We start from the raw sequence: 20569 nt of genomic DNA on the forward strand, positions 1-20569 counted from the left end.
AAGAGGTAAAGAAGGACACTATATAATAATAAAGGGGGAAATCTAACAACAAGATCTAACAACTGCAAGTAAGTATGCATCCAACATAGAAGCAGCAAAATGTATAAAACAATAACAAATATAAATGAACTAATTGATAATAATGCAATAATAGCAGGGGACTTTTACACCCCACTTAAATCAATGGACAGATCACCTAAACAGAAAATCAACAAGGAAACAATGGCTTTGAATGACACACTGGATCAGATGGACTTAACAGATACATACAGAACATTTCATCTTAAAACAGCAGAATATACATTCTTTTCAAGTGCATATGGGACATTCTTGAAAATAAATCACATATCAGCTCACAAAACTGGCTGCAATAAATACAGAAAGATTTACACTTACCATGCATCTTTTCTGACCACAACATTATGAAACTTGAAGTCAACCAAAAGAAAAAAATTTAGAAAGACCACAAATACATGAAAGTTAAGCAACATGCTACTAAACAATTAATGGGTCAACTAGGAAATCAAAGAAGAAATTTTTAAAATGTAAGCAAAAGAAAATGAAAACACAACAGTCCAAAATCTTATGGGTACAGCAAAAGGGGTCCTAAGTGGAAAGTATATAGCAACACAGGCCCACCTCAAGAAGCAAAAAAAGAAAAAACTTAAATGAACAACCTAAGCCTACACCTAAAGGAGTTAGAGAAAGAACAATAAATGAAGCTTACACCCATCAGAAGGAAGGAAATAATAAAGACTAGAGCAGAAATAAACTATATAGGAACTGAAAAAAAGATCCAGATCAATGAAACCAGGAGATGTTTTTTTGAAAACACTAATAAATTTGATAAACCCCTAGCCAGAAAGAGAAAGGAGACAAATTAATAAAATCAGAAATGAGGAGAAATAACAACCAACACCACAGAAATACAAACAATTATAAGAGAATATTATGAAAAACCATATGTCAACAAATTGGACAACCTGGAAGAATTGGATAAAATCCTAGAAGCAGATAAAGGGCCAAAAGTGAAACAGGAAGGGGTAAAAAAAACTTGAACAGACCAATAGCCAGCAAAGAAATTGAGTTAGTAATAAAAAAAAAAAAGTTTCAACAAACAAAAGTCCAGGGCCACATGCCCTCACAGGTGAATTCTATCAAATATTTAAGAAGAGTTAGTATCTATTCCTCTCAGTCTATTCAAAAAAATAGGAAAGGAAGGAAAACTTCCAAGTTCATTCTTGAGGCCAGATTTACCCTGATACCAAAATCAGATAAAGACTCTACTAAGAGAAAACTATAGGCCAATATCCCTGATGGACATGGATATGAAAATCCTCAATAAAATACTAGCAAACTGAATCCAACAATACATTAAAAGAATCATTCACCACGATCAACTGGGACTTATTCCTGGGTTTCAAGTGTGGTTCAGTATTCAAGAATCAATCAAGGTGATACACTACATTAATTAAAGAAAGGATAAGAATCATATGATCATTTCAATAGATGCAGGAAAAGCATTTGATGAAGTACAACATCTATTCATGTTAAAAACCCACAGCAAAATAGATTTAGAGGGGACATACCTCAATATAAAAAAGACCATCTATGAAAAATCTGCAGCTATTATAATCATGAGTGGGGAAAAACTGAAAGCTTTTCCTCTACAGTCAAGATTACAACAGAAATGTCCCCTCTCACCCTATTATTTTACATAGTACTGGAAGTCATGGCAATAGCAATCAGACAACAAAAGGGAAAAAAATAATCCAAATCAGCAAGGAAGAAGTCAAACTTTCACTATTTGCAAATGACACAATACTCTATATAGAAAACCCAAAAGACTCTCAACCAAAAAACTGCTAGAAATGATACATGAATTGAGTAAAGTTGCAAGATACAAAATCAACCTACAGCAATCTCTTGCACATCTATACACCAATAATGAAGCAGCAGAGAAAAAAAATTAAGGAATAAATCCCTTTTACAATTGCATCAAAGCCAATAAGATACTCAGGAATAAACCTAAGCAAAGAGGTGAAAGACCTGTACTCTGAAAACTATAAAACATTGATGAAAGACATTGAAGATGACAAAGAAATAGAAACATTCCATGATTATAGATTGGAAGAACAAATATTATTAAAATGTCTATACTACCAAAGGAATCTACACATTTAATACAATCTCTATCAAAATACCAACATTATTTTTCAGAGAGCTACAAATTGTGTGGAACTCCAAAAGATCTTGAATAGCCAAAGCAACCTTAAAAAAAAGCAAAGCTGGAGGCATCACAATTCCAGAATTCAAGTTCTATAACAAAGCTGTAAAAATCAAAATAATATGTTACTGGCAAAAAAAAAAGACACATCGATCAATGGAACAGAATAGAAATCATAGAAATAAACCCACAAGTATATGGTCAATTAATCTTTGACAAAGCAGGAAAGAATATCCAATGGGAAAAAAGTCAGTTTCCTCATCAACTACATCTAAAAGAGTAAAACTGGATCACTTTGTTACACCAAGCACAAAAATAAATTCAATATAGATAAAAGACCTAAATGTGAGACCTTAAATCATAAACCTTCTAGAAGAGAACATAGGTAGTAACCTCTTTGACATTGGTCATAGCAACTTTTTTCTATATATGTCTCTTGAGGCAAAGGAAACAAAAGCAAAAATAAATTATTGGGACTTCATCCAAATAAAAATCTTCTGCACAGCAAAGGAAACAACACAACTTAAAGGCAACCTATGGAATGGGAGAAGATATTTGCAAGTGACACATCCAGTAAAGAGTATCAAAACATATAATGATGTCATGAAACTCAATACCCAACAAACAGATAATCCAATATAAAAATAAGCTGAAGATATGAACAGACATTTCTCCAAAGATATCCAGATGGCAAACAGTTATGTGAAAGGATATTCATCATCAGTTTGCATCAGAGAAAGGCAAATCAGAACCATAATGAGATACCTCACACCTGTCACAATGACTAAAAACAATCACAATGAACAATAACACAATGAACAACAGTTGTTGGCAAGGATGTGGAAGAAAAGGAACACTCATGCAGTGTTGGTGGAAATGCAAACTGGTACAGCTACTGTGAAAAATAGCATGAAGGTTATTCAAAAAGTTAAAAATAGAACTACCCTATGATCCAGCAATCACACTACGGTATTTACCCAAAGAATACAAAAATACTAATTCAAAGGGATACATGCACTCTGATGTTTATAGCAGTATTTCCTACAATAGCCAAATTATGGAAAGAGCCCAAATGTTTATTGACTGTTGAATGGATAAAGAAGATGTGGCATATATATACAATGGAATATTACACCACCATACAAAAAGAATGAAATCTTGCCGTTTGTAATAACATGGATGATGTTAGAGAATTTTATGTTAAGTGAAATAAATAAGTCAGTCAGAGAAAGACAAATAGCATACGATTTCACTCATGTGTGGAATTTTGTAAACAAAACAAATGAGCAAAGGGAAAAAAGAGAGACAGGTACAAACCAAGAAACAGACTCTTAACTATGGAGAACAAACTAGGTTGCCAGAGAGGGATGTGGTGGAATGGCTGAAATAGATGATGGGTATTAAGAAATGCACTTGTGATGAGCATTGGGTGTTGCATGGAATTGTTGGGTCACTAAATTGTAGTCTTGCAGTTTATGTTACACTGTATGTTAACTAGAATTTAAATAAAAACTTTAAAAAAGGAATATATTGGGGAAAATATAGTGAACAAGGCAAATACAAACCATATTCTTAATTATAAAGAACATGCTGATGGTTACCAAAGGGGTGGAGGATGGGGGGAATGAGTGAAATAGGCGATGGGGAGTAAGGAGTGTACTTAAGATTAGCACTGGATGACTTTGGAATTGTTGAATCACTCTTTCATACATCTGAACTAATATTGCACTGAATGTTAACTAATTGGAATTAAAATATAAAGTTACAAGACCGAAAAAAAAAAAGCCAGAAGCATTACAATTCTAGATTTCAAGACATGCTACAAAGCTATAGCAATTGAAACAGTACGGTATTGGCACAAAAATAAACACATAGAGTAATATTCCATTGTATACATAAACCACATCTTCTTTATCCATTCATCTTTCGTTGGACACCGAGGCTCCTTCCACAGTTTGGCTATCGTGGCAATTGCTGCTATAAACATCGGGGTGCAGGTGTCCCGGCGTTTCATTGCATCTGTATCTTTGGGGTAAATCCCCAACAGTGCAATTGCTGGGTCATAGGGCAGGTATATTTTTAACTCTTTGAGGAACCTCCACACAGTTTTCCAGAGTGGCTGCACTCAGCTATTAGAAATGACAAATACCCACCATTTGCTTCAACGTGGATGGAACTGGAGGGTATTATGCTGAGTGAAGTAAGTCAGTTGGAGAAGGACAAACATTATATGTTCTCATTCATTTGGGGAATATAAATAATAGTGAAAGGGAATATAAGGGAAGGGAGAAGAAATGTGTGGGAAATATCAGAAAGGGAGACAGAACGTAAAGACTGCTAACTCTGGGAAACGAACTAGGGGTGGTAGAAGGGGAGGAGGGCGGGGGGGTGGGAGTGAATGGGTGACGGGCACTGGGGGTTATTCTGTATGTTAGTAAATTGAACACCAATAAAAAATAAATTAAAAAAATAAAAATAAAAAAATAAACACATAGAACAATGAAAAAGAAGACAGAGTTCAGAAATAAACCCACAGTTATACGGCCCATTAATCCATGGAGGCAAGACTATTCAAAGGGGAAAAACAGTCTCTTCAATAAATGGTGCTGGGAAAACTGGAGAGCTACCTGCAAAAGAATGATATTGGATCACTTTATAACATCATACAGAAAAATAAACTGACAATTAAAGATCTAAATGTGAGATTTGAAACCATAAGAATCCTAGAAGAGAACACAAGCAGTAATTTCTCTGATACCAGCTTTAGCAACCTTTTTCTAGATATCTCCTGAGGCAAGGGAAATCAAAGCAAAAATAAACTATTAAGACTATCTCAAAATAAAAAAGCTTCTGCATAGCAAAGCAAACAATCAACAAAACTGAAAGATAACATACTGACTAGGAAAAGATACTTGCAAATGGCATGTCTGATAAAGGGTTATTACCCAAAATATATGAAGAATTGGTACAACTCAACACCAAAAAAAAAAAAAAAATCCAATTAAAAAGTGAGCAAAAGACATGTACAGACATTTCTCCAAAAAGACATATAGATGGTCAACAGAGACATGAAAAGATTCTCAACACCACTCAGGGAAATTCAAATCAAAGCTACAATGAGATATCACCTCATACCTGTCAGAATGGTTAACATAAAAAACACAGGAGGGCAGCCCCAGTGGCGCAGCGGTCTAGCGCCGCCTGCAGCCCAGGGCGTGATCCTGGAAACCCTGGATCGAGTCCCACGTCAGGCTCTCTGTATGGTGCCTGCTTCTCCCTCTGCCTCTCTCTGTCTCTATGAATAAATAAATAAAATCTTTTAAAAAAAAACACAGGAAACAACAAGTGTTGGTGAAGATGTGGAGAAAAAGGAACACTCATATACTGGGAGTGCAAACTGGGGAATGCAAACTGGGGCTCCCTCACTATGGAAGACAATATGGAGTTTCCTCAAAATATATTAAATTATATATTAAATTTCTCTATATATTAAATATAGAACTACCATATGACCCAGTAGTCACACTACTGGGTTTTTATTTATACCAAGAATATAAGAACACTAAATTGAAAGGGTATATGCTCCCTTATTTTTTTGCAGTGGTATTTACAATAGCTAAATTATGGAAGCAGTCCAAGTGTCCATTGATAGGTGAATGGATGAAGTAGAAGTGGTATATATATTCAATGGAGTATTATTCAGCCATAAAAAAGAATGAAATCTTACTATTTGCAGGAACATGGATGGAGCTAGCCAGTATAATGGTAAGTGAGGTAAGTCAGTCAGAGAAAGACAAATACCATATGATTTCACTCATGTGGAATTTAAGAAACAAAACAAAGGGGGAAATAGAGAAGATACCAAGAAGTAAACACATTTTTAAAAATTTATTTATTTATTTATTTATTTTTATTTAAGAGAGACTGTGTGGGGGGTGGGGGGAGGAAGAAGGATAAGCAGACTCCACACTAAAGGCAGAGCCCCATACAGGGCTTGATTTCAACACCCTGAGACCATGACCTGAGCTGAAGCCAAGTATCCAATGCCTAACTGACAGAGCCACCAAGGCACCTGCAGACTCTTTTTAAAATTCATGTTAACATATAGTTTAGTGTTGGTTTCAGGATAGAATTTAGTGATTCATCACTTACATATAACACTCAGTGCTCATCCCAACAAGTGCCCTCCTTAATGCCCATCACCCATTTAGTCCATCACCCCACCCATGTCCCCTCTAGCAACCCTCAGTTTGTTCCCTATAGTTAAGAGTCTCTTATGGTTTGCCTCGCTCTATGTTTTTATCTTATTTTATTTTTCTTTCCCTTGCCCTATGTTTATCTGCCTTGTTTCTTAAATTCCACATTTGAGTGAAATCATATGCTATTTGTCTTTCTCTGACTGAATTATTAGCATAATGCACCCTAGTTCCATTCATGTCATTGCAAGTGGCAAGATTTCATTCTTTTTGGTGGCTGAATAATATTCCATTGCATATGTAGATCACTTCTTTATTCATTCATCTATTGATATATGATGATCTGGGCTTTTTTGATAGTTTGGCTATTGTAGATAATGCTTCTATAAACATTGGGGTGCACATACCCCTTCGAATTTGTATTTTTGTACTCTTTGGGTAAATATCTAGTAGGGCAATTGCTGGATTTGTAGGATAGTTCTATTTTTAACTTTTTGAAGAACCTCCATACTGTTTTCCAACGTGGTTGCACCAGTTTACATTCCCGCCAACAGTGCAAAATGATTTCCCTTTCTCTGCATCCTCACCAACATCTGCTGTTTCCTGAGTTGTTATTTTTAGCCATACTGGCAAGTGTGAGTTGATATCTCATTGTGGTTTTGATTTGTATTTCTCTGATGATGAGTGGTGTTGAGCATTTTTTTTCATGTGTCTATTAGCCATTTGTATGTCTTCTTTGGAGAAAAGTCTGTTCATGTCTTCTGCCCATCTCTTAACTGGATTATTTATTTTGGGGTTGTTTATTTTGATGAGTTCCTAATAGATTGGATACTGGCCCTTTATCTGATATATCATTTGCAAATATAAGAAGCAAAATCTTAATTATACAGAACAAATTGATGGTTATTACAGGGGAGAGGGATGAGGAGATGGGTGAAATAGGTGATGGGAATTAAGGAGTGTACTTGTGATGAGTACCAGGTGATGTATGAAATTGTTTAATCACTCACACATCTGAAGCTAATAAAACACTTTATGTTAACTAACTGGAATTTAAATAAAAACATTTTAAAAAAAGAATCTAAACAAAGGGACAAAAGAGACAAAGAAAAAACAAACTCTTAACTGTAGAGAACAAACAGATGTTTATCAGCAGAGAGTTGGGTGGGGCCGGTAGGAGAAGGAGATTAAGAGTACACTTATGATGAGCACTGAGTAATAAATGGAATTGTTGAATCACTATATTGTACACCTGAAACTAATATAATGCTGTATGGTAACTATGCCAGAATTAAAATAAAATAAAAATAATAACAGTAAAAGGTAAACTATTGGGACTATGTCAAAATATAAAGCTTTCGTACAGCACAGTAAACCATCAATAAAACAAAAAGCCTACTGATTGGGAGAAGATATTTGCAAATGATATATCCAATAAGGGATTAATTTCCAAAATAAAGAAAGAGGGGATCCCTGGGTGGCGCAGCGGTTTGGCGCCTGCCTTTGGCCCAGGGCGCGATCCTGGAGACCCGGGATCGAATCCCACATCGGGCTCCCGGTGCATGGAGCCTGCTTCTCCCTCTGCCTGTGTCTCTGCCTCTCTCTCTCTCTGTGTGGCTATCATAAATAAATAAAAATTTAAAAAAAAAAAAGAAAGAAAGAACTGCTACAATTCAACACCAGGAACAATCTAATTAATAAATGGGCTGAGGACTTGAATTGATATTTTTCTAAAGGAGACATGTAGATGGCCAACAGATATGTGAAAAGATGTTCAACATCACTAATCATCAGGGAAATGCAGATCAAAACCATCTTTCACTTGTCAGAATGGCTAAATCAAAAAGATGAGAAATAAGCAGTTTTGGCAATGATGTACAAAAAGAACTTTCATGCACTATTGTTAGAAATGTAAACTGGTATGGCTACTATGGAAAAGAGTATGGAGATTCCTCAAAAAATTATAATTTTTAAAAAAGATTTATCAATTTATTCATGAGACACACACAGAGAGAAAGGCAGAGACACGGGCAGAGGGAGAAGCAGGCTCCATGCAAGAAGCCTGATATGGAACTCGATCCCGAGATTCTGGGATCACTCCCTGAGCCAAAGGCAGACGCTCAACTGCTGAACCACCCAGGCGTCCCTCCTCAAAAAATTAAGTAGAACCATATGATCCAATAATTCTACTACTGGGTATTTACCCAAACAAAACAAAAACACTAATTCAAAAAGATATATGCACCCCTATGTTTGTTGCAGCATTATTTATAATATGCAGATATGGAAGCAACCTAAGTGTCCATTGATAGATGATAGCTAAGGAATATATGTATAGTATATTCTTTCTCTCTCTCTCTTTCTATACACACACACACACACACACACAATGGAATAGTATGCAGCCATTAATAAGGATGAGATCTTGCCATTTGTGACAACTTGGATGGACCTAGAGGGTATTATGCTAAAGAAGGTAAGTTAGACTGAGCAGACAAATACCATATGATTGCACTCATATGTGGAATCTAAAAGAAAATCAAATGAATAAACAAACAAAAAGCAGAATCAGACCTATAAACAGAGAACAAACTGATGGTTGCCAGAAGGAGGGGGTGGAGTAGTTAGGCAAAATGGGTGAAGGGTAGTGGACAATACAGGCTTCCAGTTACGGAATAAATAAGTTACAATGTGGGCTGAAGGATACAACATAGGGAATATTTTCAATGATATTGTAATAGCATTGTGTGGTGACTGATGGTAGCTACACTTATGAGCATAGCATAACATGTGGACAACTTGATTCACTATTTTATAACCTGAAACTAATGTAAAATTATGTGTCAACTATATTCAAAAATTTTTAAAGATTTATTTATTTTGGAGAGTGAGAGAGAGAGAGAGAGAAGCAGACTCCCCACTAAACACTCAGGGAGCCCAATGTGGGGCTCAATCTCATGACCTTGAGGTCATGACCTGAGCTGAAGGTGGATGCTTAACCAACTGAGCCACCCAGGTGCCCCTCAAATTTTTTAAAGAAAAAATGTATTCAATTCCCAGAGTTGAATCAGTGAATGGCTTCTGCACCTGATCTGTTTTCAGTAGCAAGCATGTGCAAGAATTTCTCTTCTCTAGGCTTTCCCATAGCTGGCAGACCTAGCATTTATGTGATTATGACTGAATTAAAACAAATGTCTCTATTGTCTCTGAGGAGAAATTAAGAAAGTGCCAGAAATGAACAAAATATGGGTACAAAAAGACTTTAAAGGAAAAGGAAGTTATGTGAAGATAAGAGAAAAATATTGAAGTAGCAGTTCTTTTTTCAAAAAATTCAGGTATGGTTGGCACACAGTATTAGTTTTGTGTGTACAACATAGTGATTGAACAATTATATACATTATGAAATGCTTACCACAATAAGTATAGTTATCATCTGTTACCATATATGGTTATTACCATATTATTAACTACATTCTATATGCTGTATTTACTCAGAAAACTACTGTTCACTTTTATACACACACACACACACACACACATCTCTTTCTTCTATTAAAATTTCTGCATATGACTTGAACATATTGGCCTAGAAGGATAGTAATAAGGCTCTGTGACTTTTAGCAAGTTACTTAGACTCTCTGAGAAGCTTTAGTTTTCTCATTTATAAAATAGCAATGCTAATTCCTACCTACTTTATAGGGCTTTTTAAAGAGTTAAATGCAAATCAATATAAAGCTTCTAGTACATAGTAAGAGATGCATAAATGTTAATACCCTTTTCATTAGACATCATGAAGTGATAGATTAGCTTAGTGTTGGGACTTACTTACATTCATCTAAAGGTAGCAAAGTTTTCCCCAGCTTGCTGTTTAAGTAGTTGCTAATGTTTAGAATTTAACCCAGTTGCATTAGCAGCTGCTTAAATAGCAGTCTGGTTCTCAGTTCACATATCTGCCTACAACTGGATTGAGGTTACATTGGGGGAAGGGTCAGCAGCTAGCAAATCCAATGTATAACTTGTTCCAGGGAAATACTTTATTTTTGCCCTTAAAATTTTGACTTATTCATTGTAATACAAGGTAATCCTGCTCTCTAGGAATAAAGTGAGCCCATGTCTAAAGGTGATGTGACTCCAGTTTAATTGGTTTGAAATCTACATCCCTATATTTCCTCATGAGCCTTGACTATGGTGTGACTTCACTTGGCAGACCTCAAAAGAGAATGAAAGATATCATATGAGAAGTGTTGACAGTGAGAGCTGTTTATTGCCATTCACCTGCGAGAGCTGTCTATGCCACCTGTTCATGCATATCAGACACATGAACACTCTCCTTTTATTTGCAGTACATGGAGCAATGATGGCATGCTCATATTTTGAGAGAAATTCCCCTTCTGCTTGGATGAATTTCCTTCTCTGTTCAACAGGGCCAGGATTTTATCTAAGGGAGTACAAAGGCCACCAGGCCTTTTCCAGGTAAAGTACTCTATACATCTTGCCCCCTTGCCCTTGATCACTTTTATGGTTAAATAAATAAATGTGATTTTAAGTATAAATAAATTGTACAGAAAATACCAAAGTAATCACTTAGCTGCAGTTAAGTGTTTAGAAATCACTTGCTCTAGAGTGCCACCTAATTATCCTTAGTAATTTAGTAGATAATACAATGCTTAGTCTGCTGTGGTCCCTCTATCAAAATGGGATCAAATCACAATATTGCCTTATCACTCCAAAGCATCTGGGTGACAACTGGTGACTGTAGAAATTTTAGATAGTGTCAGCAGCTAGAGCTGCTACTCTAAGGTGACACGATTGAGCCCTGGTATATTCAAGTTGGAAGCCGAGGTAAAAAATAGCAACAGACTTTATTATTTTAACACACCTGAAAAATTTTCCAAGTTTCCATCCCCATTGATTGGAAAACTCCAGTTCCTTACTCTCAGTTCTTCATATTCCAGGAATGCAAGAATGCTTCTCTGGCAGAGCAAACTCAGTACTGAGCAAAGCATTACCAAAATGACAGGCTCTAAACTGATTCTATGATGTGTTTATAAATAGCAATTTTTATTAGATAGTCTCAGTACGGGTTCTGAATTATTAATTACTTGATTACATTTTGGACCCTGTCTTTATAATGGGGCTTTCACCTTTTCAAGTCCAGGCATCCTGACAAAAACAAAAACAGCAACAACAAAACACCAATTCGGACAAACTGTAGGGCAGGGTGGAGATAGGAATACTCTATCTGAATGGGGCACAATTATTTCAAAACTGTTGTAAATATGTTGAAACATTTTGTGAGCAGAAGAGATGGATGACAGTGCAAAACTGATTGAGACAAGAAAATTGGAAAAATAAGTGGAGCAAAAATGGAAAAGCAGGAAGAGGGAAATATAAAAACATGGGTTAAGACAACAATCTCCTTTTTCTCCCCCAAAAAACTTGTCATAGCTATCAAGATGATGCTACTTGCCCACAGTCCACAGGAAGACATAATAGTTAACTCATTTGATCTAAGTATGTAATAATATTTTTATCTAGGTATATGCTGAGAACAAATTAAGCTGTCTCTGGCACTGTGAAAAGATCAAAATGTGAATGTGCAGATTTTCTTTTTCTTCATCCCACAACCTAATGATGGCAGATGATAGGAAGCATTTTGCTTTACCTCTCTCTTCTGTGACTCATAAACTCACTATTCTTGCTTTCCTGCTTGTCAGTTTTCTTATCCATAAGTAGAGATGACACTTATTTTTTTGACTCACAGTGTGGTAATCTTCAAGTAAGTATCAGGATGAATGTGATAGTTTTACTAAATTGTAAAGCCCTCTGTAGTCCTGTCACTCTATTCATTTAGTCTCTTAATTTCAATTAGAACTAGCAGTGAAAAAATAATATGCATGACTTTCTTGGTTGTGCAAAAATTTGTTCCTGGGTAAGACACTATTGTGTTGTTTATTTTTGTTTTGTTTGTAAGTTTGACCTGACAGAAGTACTTCAAACACTCTCTTTGATTGTCTTCAGATTGGCAGTCTACTGCAACCTCCTTTCTCCTTTCCTTCTTACTTTTCTTTCCAGGGAAGTTTTCTATGTAAAGAATTCAACTTAAATGTTTAGGAAAGCATGTTATTCAATTGGAGCTGCCCTATCAGTGTTGGGGTAAGTCAGTCCACTTTTATGGTCCCATCAAAGACTGAAGACTGTGAGCTTTGGAGTAACTCAGTGCTAAGGGTTTTTATTTATTTATTCATGAGAGACACAGAGAGAGAGAGGCAGAGACACAGGCAGAGGGAGAAGCAGGCTCTATGCAGGGAGCCCGATGCAGGACTCCATCCCATGACTCTAGGATCAAGCCCCAGGCCAAAGGCAGGCGCTAAATTGCTAGCCACCCAGGGATCCCTCAGTGCTAGGTTTAAATCCTGATTCCCCTCCAGCTGGCTAGGTGGGACTGAAAGATCTGCTTAACTTTTTCTGAGTCTCAATTTCCTTACCTATTAACAAAGATAATAATACATATCTCATTAAGACTGTTGTCTAAATTAAAGTAATAAATATATTTAAGGTACTTACTTAGTAGGATATCACTCAATAAATGTTAGTCTCCCTCCCTCTCCATACTGTGGACATAAAAAGCAACCAGCTGAAATTGTGTGGGTGGATCAGTGTAGAATCCCCCACTCCTAGCGGAAGTCTTTCTGAATATGTATCTTAGGAATGGGAAAGGTTACCAGCATCATATCTGAATGCTAGTGACAGAATTATTATAGGTATACATACACAGCAAAGACATCATTTTTAACAGCTGTGTTTGGTTAAGTAACATATTTAAAACGTATAGACTTTAATCTATGGTTTCTCCTGGGATTTCATCACCATTTTATTTACTTTTTTCTGGCTAAAAAGTATAACTGTACCTTGGTTCCCCCTGAATTCCACCCCCCTCCACACACATCCCAGCCATCCCCCCAACTACTAGCTGCCTTCTCAAAATCTGAATAAGAATCTGGATAAGCATTTGAAGGACATAAGGACAGTGGATACCTGAGGAGCTAAGGAACTCGGGACTTAAAGTTCATGACTTTTTTTCCCTAGAAGGTCCTATTTCCTTCATATCTGCAGGGAACAGCTAGAGATACTACATCAAAGCTTGATTCTTCCTTGTTGCACTGCTGAGTGAGGCAATAAGCAAGACAGAAACTGTCATTAAAGAGGGGAACTGAGTGGGAAAAAATAGAGAGGGAGACAAACCATGAGAGACTTCTAACTCTGGGAAACAAAGGGTTGTGGAAGGGGAGGTGGGTGGGGCGATAGGGTAACTGGGTGATAAGCACTAAAGAGGGCACTTGATGCGATGGAGCACTGGCTGTTATAGTATATGTTGGCAAATTGAATTTAAATTTAAAAATGTAAAAAACAAAATAAATAAAAAATAAACATTAAAAAAGGAAACTGTCATTGAATAAAAGAAGTTAAATGGAGCAGGTAGTGGAAATAGTTTTCTCTTTCACCCAGGAGAGTCTGGAGAAGAAAAATAGCAGAGGCTTTGTCAACTTTCTAGGGGCAGAAACCACTGGTTCCTCTCCCCTCTGTCTTCTCTCTGCACCTAAAAACCCTGATGAATATGGATTCTACCCCTGGCTCTTTTAACATTTGACAAAATAAGCTTATCAAGACATGAGGTAAAGGCAATATATGGTCACCAGGATAGTCCTGGTGGGGAGGGGCTATCAGGTGGGAAATAAAAAGTAGGATTTATATTAGGGTCATGTAAAACCATCCAGTGTGCAGTGATGGGGCAGTTTGGCTCCATGGCAAAGAACAAAGTTTTTCAATTTAGCAGCCCCCTCCACTCAGCAATACTTTGAAGTCATCAAATAGATGACTCCACTCAGCAATACTTTGAAGTCATCAAATAGATTGTAGAAACTTTACTACTCTTGTTGTTTTTGGTACCACAAAATGTCTTAGAGATCAATAGGAAAGATAAAAGAAGAACCAGACTGCCCCATTCAAGTAGTTCTCCTCTATGAAGCTGTTGAGTTACTTTGAGCACTGGTTTCTGAGCACCCTGTCTTGAACCATTCCAAAATCCTGGGGATTCCACCTCCCAGTTTAAACAATCAAGAATTGTTTAAATGGCATTCTCAGGTGGGAAAGGAGAAGAATATTAGAACTATAACTTTTGATGACCCAGTATGAGCCAGGTGCTGTACTACTTTATATATATAAACTAATTAATTCTCACAGTAACACTATGAGGTAACTATTACTTTTGACATGAGGAAATTGGAGCTCAGAGAGTTTAAATGATGTCCCCAGCATCAAAGCTAAATGACAGAGTTGGGACTAGAAGCCAGCCTGCTTATTTCATTTAATACTAATTAATTTATTTTCCCCACCTGTACTCCTAACCCATCTCTGAAGGAAGATAGCACTATTTAAGTATCAGTTATTATTGTCATTATCACTGTTATTATATCATATACCACTGCCATCTGGAACTGAAGTAGTTGTAGAGAGAAAAAAGGAGAAAAAGAAATGAAACAGATTTGCTTGGTAATGAAACCCAGGATTCCAAACCAACCAATTCTAATGCCAGTCACTACCGCCATCATGCTGAAGCCATTCCCTAGACCACAAAGTGTCTCTTGTCCTGTCAACACATAGGTGAGAACTGAAGATTGTGGACAGTCATGATTTACTGCATGGCTGGCATCCATTTTGTCTTGGAAAACTAGAGCAGCTGTATGCCACTAAATAAGATGTATGAAATCAACATTAAGATATATTTGTTATAAATGCATTAAAACATAGCCAATTAATAGACTATGCAGATGCAAGAGATCATGGGATATTATATAACAGGACTGGGACTGCATTGCTAAGCTAAGAGCAGGTTTTTTTTCTTTTTTTCCCTCTGCCTTTATTTCTTCGTTGTTTCTGAGGAAGCTGTTAGTGTCTTCAAAGCATTGGCATTTGATTTTCATTTTAATTTTCAAGATATGTTTGCACTTAATTGGAAATATGGCGGGTTCACTGTATGTTGTTTTCCTTTTGCAGACCTTGTTTGTAATTGAGTCTGGGCTAAAAGGGAAATAGAAGGGTACAGCAGGTAATAAAATCCAGCCAAGTGGAGTGTCATGTCATTGGGTTTTCAATCTCTGGACAGACCCTGGAGAAATGTGGCAGAGCCTTCCTGGAGAAATCACTTTTTTTTTTTTTCCAGTTTGGGAAAGGAAGTAGTGCCATGATGTTAAAGGCAAGAACCCTCATCTACCTTAGGCCAATTTACATAACTCTTAGTGGCTTTGAAAAACTGTCATGACTGTGACTGAGAAAAAAAAAATATATGGGTTCTTTAAGCCTTTTTTTTTTTTTTTAACTATAGCATTCCTTCAGTGGCCAAAGCCCCTTGTTCCTGAGAGACTCTCTCTGTCCTTTATAAAAGTGTGCCTCAACATGACTTGAGTCCATGGGCAGGCCATGATCCTTGTTGCTATGGCACTTGGTGTCATAGTGTGGGAATGTCTTCTGTTCTCTTTCTCACACACATGGCTGGGTAGCTTGAGTAGGACCTAATTTTATTGGCTTTGCTGTACGTTCTTTTACATCTTTCTAAAAGCTCCTTGAATTTGTTTCAGATTCGTACAATTGATTTTCTTGTAGTCACACTGAATCATAAAGTATTAAAATTAGAGTCGTCTAGTCTAACTTCTCCATCCAGTGCTTAAATTTGTTCTTTATTGTTACCTGTTGCCCAGCCTTTGCTTGAATATTGCTAGTGGTAGGAAGATTGCTTTTTTTCCCAATGCCCTTCCTTGACCCATTTCATCTTTGGACTTCTCTGTTGATTCATATGTTGAGCTATAGACTTCCTATCTCAAGTAACTTCCCATTGTGGTCTAAATAAACAAGTTTAGTTTCATTATTTTGGTAATAGCTCTTCAAGTATTTGAAGGCAGAAAACACATTTCTTAAACTTTCTTCCCTGAGTTTAACATCAGTTTTGAGTCCCCTTGTTCTCAACATTTTTCTCTAAATGAGTTTCAATTTGTCTATATCCCTCATCAAAGTTGATTAGAACATACATTTGTTCTCTTTCTGCTGCCTTAAAGACATCAAGTGTCCTCTGTTCAATTTTTTCTTTGTATGTCTGTAGGTTAATATTTTTTAATGTTAGGTCATTAGCACTGACAGATGATTTTAACTGAAACACATACCCTCATCTCCCTCTGACCAACTCTCCTCCCTCCCCAGGAGACAAACATTCTAATTTGGCATGACATTATCTGGCCTAACAGTGCCTGGTATATGAAGTGCCCAAAAGGTCATCTTCCATTGTCTCATCTTTCTGAAGTAGTTGAATTAAGTTCAAACTCAGGATGTTTTTGAAATCTTAAATCTCTCTGGGGATGTTTTTCATAACATCTTCAAACTGGATAACACTGCAATAAATGAAGTATGCTGCACTGAATTAAAAGGTTATTTCCCTTGTGTGTCAAGCTAAGAGGTTATTTCCCTCCCATTAGGCCCTGGATGTCTCTGGCTATCAGTATAGCAATCCTGTCTCCATTAGGTTCTTAAACCTCCACTGCTTAGTGAAAACTTTAGCCAGAAAACTACCCATAATACTGAATCCTGAGTGATACCAAGGAAAATAAAAGGCGCTACAGGAAGAATCAGAAATAAACAGAAGAAATAAGGGACTTTATAAACCAATAACCTGAGTCCAGGTAATCAGAGCCAAAGACCAATGGAAAATAATTATTTGAAGTTAAAAATAAGATTGAAACCTCATATAAGACCAGAGCCAAGCAAAAAATGGACAATGATCAATAACAGGCAGAGTGATACCAGTAAGAATATTGAAAGGTAGCAAAAGGATGTATATTCTAAGGGTTAAGATACCCTCAGTTAAAAACAAGGTCACATACTAAGATTACAAGTACTTTTAGTTGTTGTTTTTGTTGTTGTTGTTGTTATTGTTTGAGGATTTTCTATAAAGCCAGAAACTTCTGCTAAGAGTTCTATAAAGTGCTAGGCCGGGCATCTTGGGTGTCTAGCATAATGAAAACAGATAAAATGTGGTGGGTGCTTGCCACAAAAAATTATGCACCAGATAAAAGCAACAGATTAAATATATGCAAGACACATGAATGGGTCTTTAAAACATAATTTATAGTAAAAATTAAAAGAATGAGATGTGTAGCATGATACTGTTTACATAAATTCTAAAAACATACACATAAAATATATCCTTTAAAAGAACACATGCAAAAAAAGATACACATTCACCACATTAGAATAATTATGTACGAAAGAATGTAGGAATAAATGGGAATAAGTGAATAATAGCAAGAAAGAAGCTTTGCTTGGATTACTGATGAATTGAGGAATATGATAACATCAATCCTGTGTGCCTGAGACTAATAAGATAAATAAAATGCTAGGCCATCCTGTACAAATAAAAACAATGACTAGAAACAATGACTGGACAAGTAAGAATAACAGTACTAAGTAGTGGAATTTTCTTTGATAATGAAAATGTTCTGCGTCTATGCCTGCCCAATATGATAACCACTAGCCACATGTGATTAGCACTTGAAATATGACTAATGTTGCAGAAGAACTGAAATTTAATTTACTTATATTTATATTTAAATGGCTACATGTTATTAGTGGCTACTGTATTGGAAGTGCAGTTTAGAGGTTGCAAGTGAGCCCAAATATTGGTACAGAAAAGGTAGATGCTGTAGTTGCAGACAACACTCCTTCTAAGAAACACTCAACCCTACCAGTAGATGAGAGGATAGCAAAGGAACCTAAGAAACCCAGGATCACTAGGAAAGAACAGCACTCATCCTTGCCTTATGCAGACTTGTTTTGCTCATCAATAGGTGTCCCAGAAGCCTGGGAAGATTTTCCCTATTGTGAACTTGGCTGCTGGAAGTAGGAAGAGTCCTACTGCTGCTGTTCAGCAAATGGGGACTTTGAAATTTCACGTGCCATGAGTGTTTCCTAAATATACTTTAATGAGCACGGAGTCCCTGAATGCCATCTGTATAGCTTTGGGTATCGCCAGTTTGGCATGAGCTGGGTATTGGAGAATATACCCTAGGGATCTATTTCAGAGACTCTGGTACTATGAAGGCTTTTTTGTTGAATTGGCTATGAATGACAGAAATAAATTGCCAGGGGTCAAAACAGAGAGATAATAGTAATAGATGTTTCCTAGGTTATTGGAGAACTCTAACTAGAAGGACATCTTACTTATTCTTAGGCCCAGCCTCTCTTCTTTTCTGATGTCCCCCCACCTTATACCCTTATTCTTTCCCTTGTTTTTGGATAGTCATTCTGGTCCCGTGTAGAAAATTAAAGGGGTATAAGAAAAATTCTTCTGATGGGAGGGGCTACATGGCCTTGAAAATATATGGCATTAAGTTCCTGAGTGATTTTTGTGGGGTTATTGGAATTTTCCTTTCTTGTGTTGAATAAAACTTCTATAGCAGTCAAAACTATGTATTTTTATAAACAAACTCATCTTAAAGATCTCTTTAAGTAGCTACACAAAGAGATACTCTAGTGGAGTCCACTTACTTTTGGAGAATGTCTGGGCCCTCTGACCTTTGGTAATGACAAATATTCTGGTCCTAAAAAGGTCCAGGCATCTACTAGCCTATCATTTTGAAAGTAACTGCTAAACTCTACTATAAACATGTCTGCAAAAGGAGTGTGATGAAGGTAGGGTGAGATCTGAAACAGTAGTTTTACCACTTGTTATAGGTTGCTTAGCAACTATGTATATAGAAGAAGGCACTATGATTTTTTGAGTGTACATGAACATTATGTGAGTGTGTGAATGGGAGAAAGATGGTGTTTGGACTGTTATACCTCAGGGTAACAACACAGAGCTCTAGAATCCAAAGTCTAAAAGAGCAGTGCCTCCTTCCCAGCTGGATTTGGAATTCGGCCTTTCCTCCACTCCCTTTCACTCCCTGCTTGGGATAAGCAAAATCATTTCTCTTATATGTGACAGCATTCTCCAATAAAGACAAATAAAAAGTTAGTAGTTGTTTTTATTTATAAATTATATATTTCTCCTGATATGTAACATGGTGCCATGGGGATATTTCCAAGGATGTGTATGTGTTGCCAACTCACTGTGTGACATTGGGCAAGTAGTTTCCCCTTTCTGGGACTTGGTTACCCCATTTATAAAATGGGGAGTTTAGGATTAAGCTATCTTCTAAGATCTTCTATCCCTGTAATTCAGTGCTTATATTTCCGAAAAGAATATAATAGCATTTTAAAAATGCAATTAACAAGATAGATTAGTAGTAAGAAAAGAGATTAGAAACTGTATGGAGAAATCCAAAGGGTAATTCAGCCTACAGTTCTTGCACTCAAGCATTAAATGTAACTCAATGCTGTCTGTCAGTGAAGGCACTCGGTAATTAGGACACAGTCCTTGTACAAACCCATTCTCAGAAAGTGCCAGGCTACAGTGGCATGCTCCTTCTAAGAACTCACCATCTTGTACACACCAGTGGGTGTCCTAAGTTGGTGTCTCTATGCTTACTATGCCATTATACTGCCCATTTAGGTCTGGTGACAAGAAGAAAGAGACTCTTTTTTGAAACACCCATTCTTTACCTGACAAACAGTAATTAGACTTATTTACCACTGTTCTTTGGACGTGAGAGAGAAAATAAGCAGGAGAAGGCTTAAAAATAAAATTGATTTGCAAAGGCAAAGGTACTCAGATGTGCCCATAAAGTGGAGCTACCTATGGCCTAAAAATTTAGAAATAAGACTAGTAGGGAGTTTGGCTATTCCTGACGTGAATGCATGAGTACCTCTGTTTGTTTCCTTCTAGCCCTACTTCAAGTTTTATTGAACACTAGGTTTTATGGCATTTGCTTAGATCTTTTATATAGACAGTGCATTTTTGTGCATATCTTTGAGTTTTGGAATCTTTATAATGAGGGATGAAATAGATTTATACTGTACTTTTGAGAGATATAAAATTCTTTTTAAAAATATTTTATTTATTTATTCATCAGAGAGAGACAGAGAGAGAGAGGCAGAGACACACGCAGAGGGAGAAGCAGGCTCCATGCAGAAGCCCGACGCGGGACTCGATATGGGG

General features: G+C 36.6%; 1 protein-coding gene across 3 annotated transcripts in view; it reads left to right on the forward strand.

The window, feature by feature from the left end:
- The window catches only part of NEXMIF (neurite extension and migration factor), a 131554-nt gene that overhangs the window by 94201 nt on the left and 16784 nt on the right, over positions 1-20569 (forward strand). For 2 of the 3 annotated variants that reach the window (XM_077890306.1, XM_077890308.1), the window contains exon 2: positions 10767-10896. The exons of the other annotated variant lie outside the window; for it this stretch is intronic. The gene's annotated coding sequence lies outside the window, so the exon portion shown is untranslated. The remainder of the gene's footprint in view (positions 1-10766; positions 10897-20569) is intronic. 3 annotated transcript variants of the gene reach the window in all.

Source organism: Canis aureus, chromosome X (genome assembly GCF_053574225.1).
Source record: "Canis aureus isolate CA01 chromosome X, VMU_Caureus_v.1.0, whole genome shotgun sequence".
NCBI classification, from domain to species: Eukaryota; Metazoa; Chordata; class Mammalia; order Carnivora; family Canidae; genus Canis; species Canis aureus.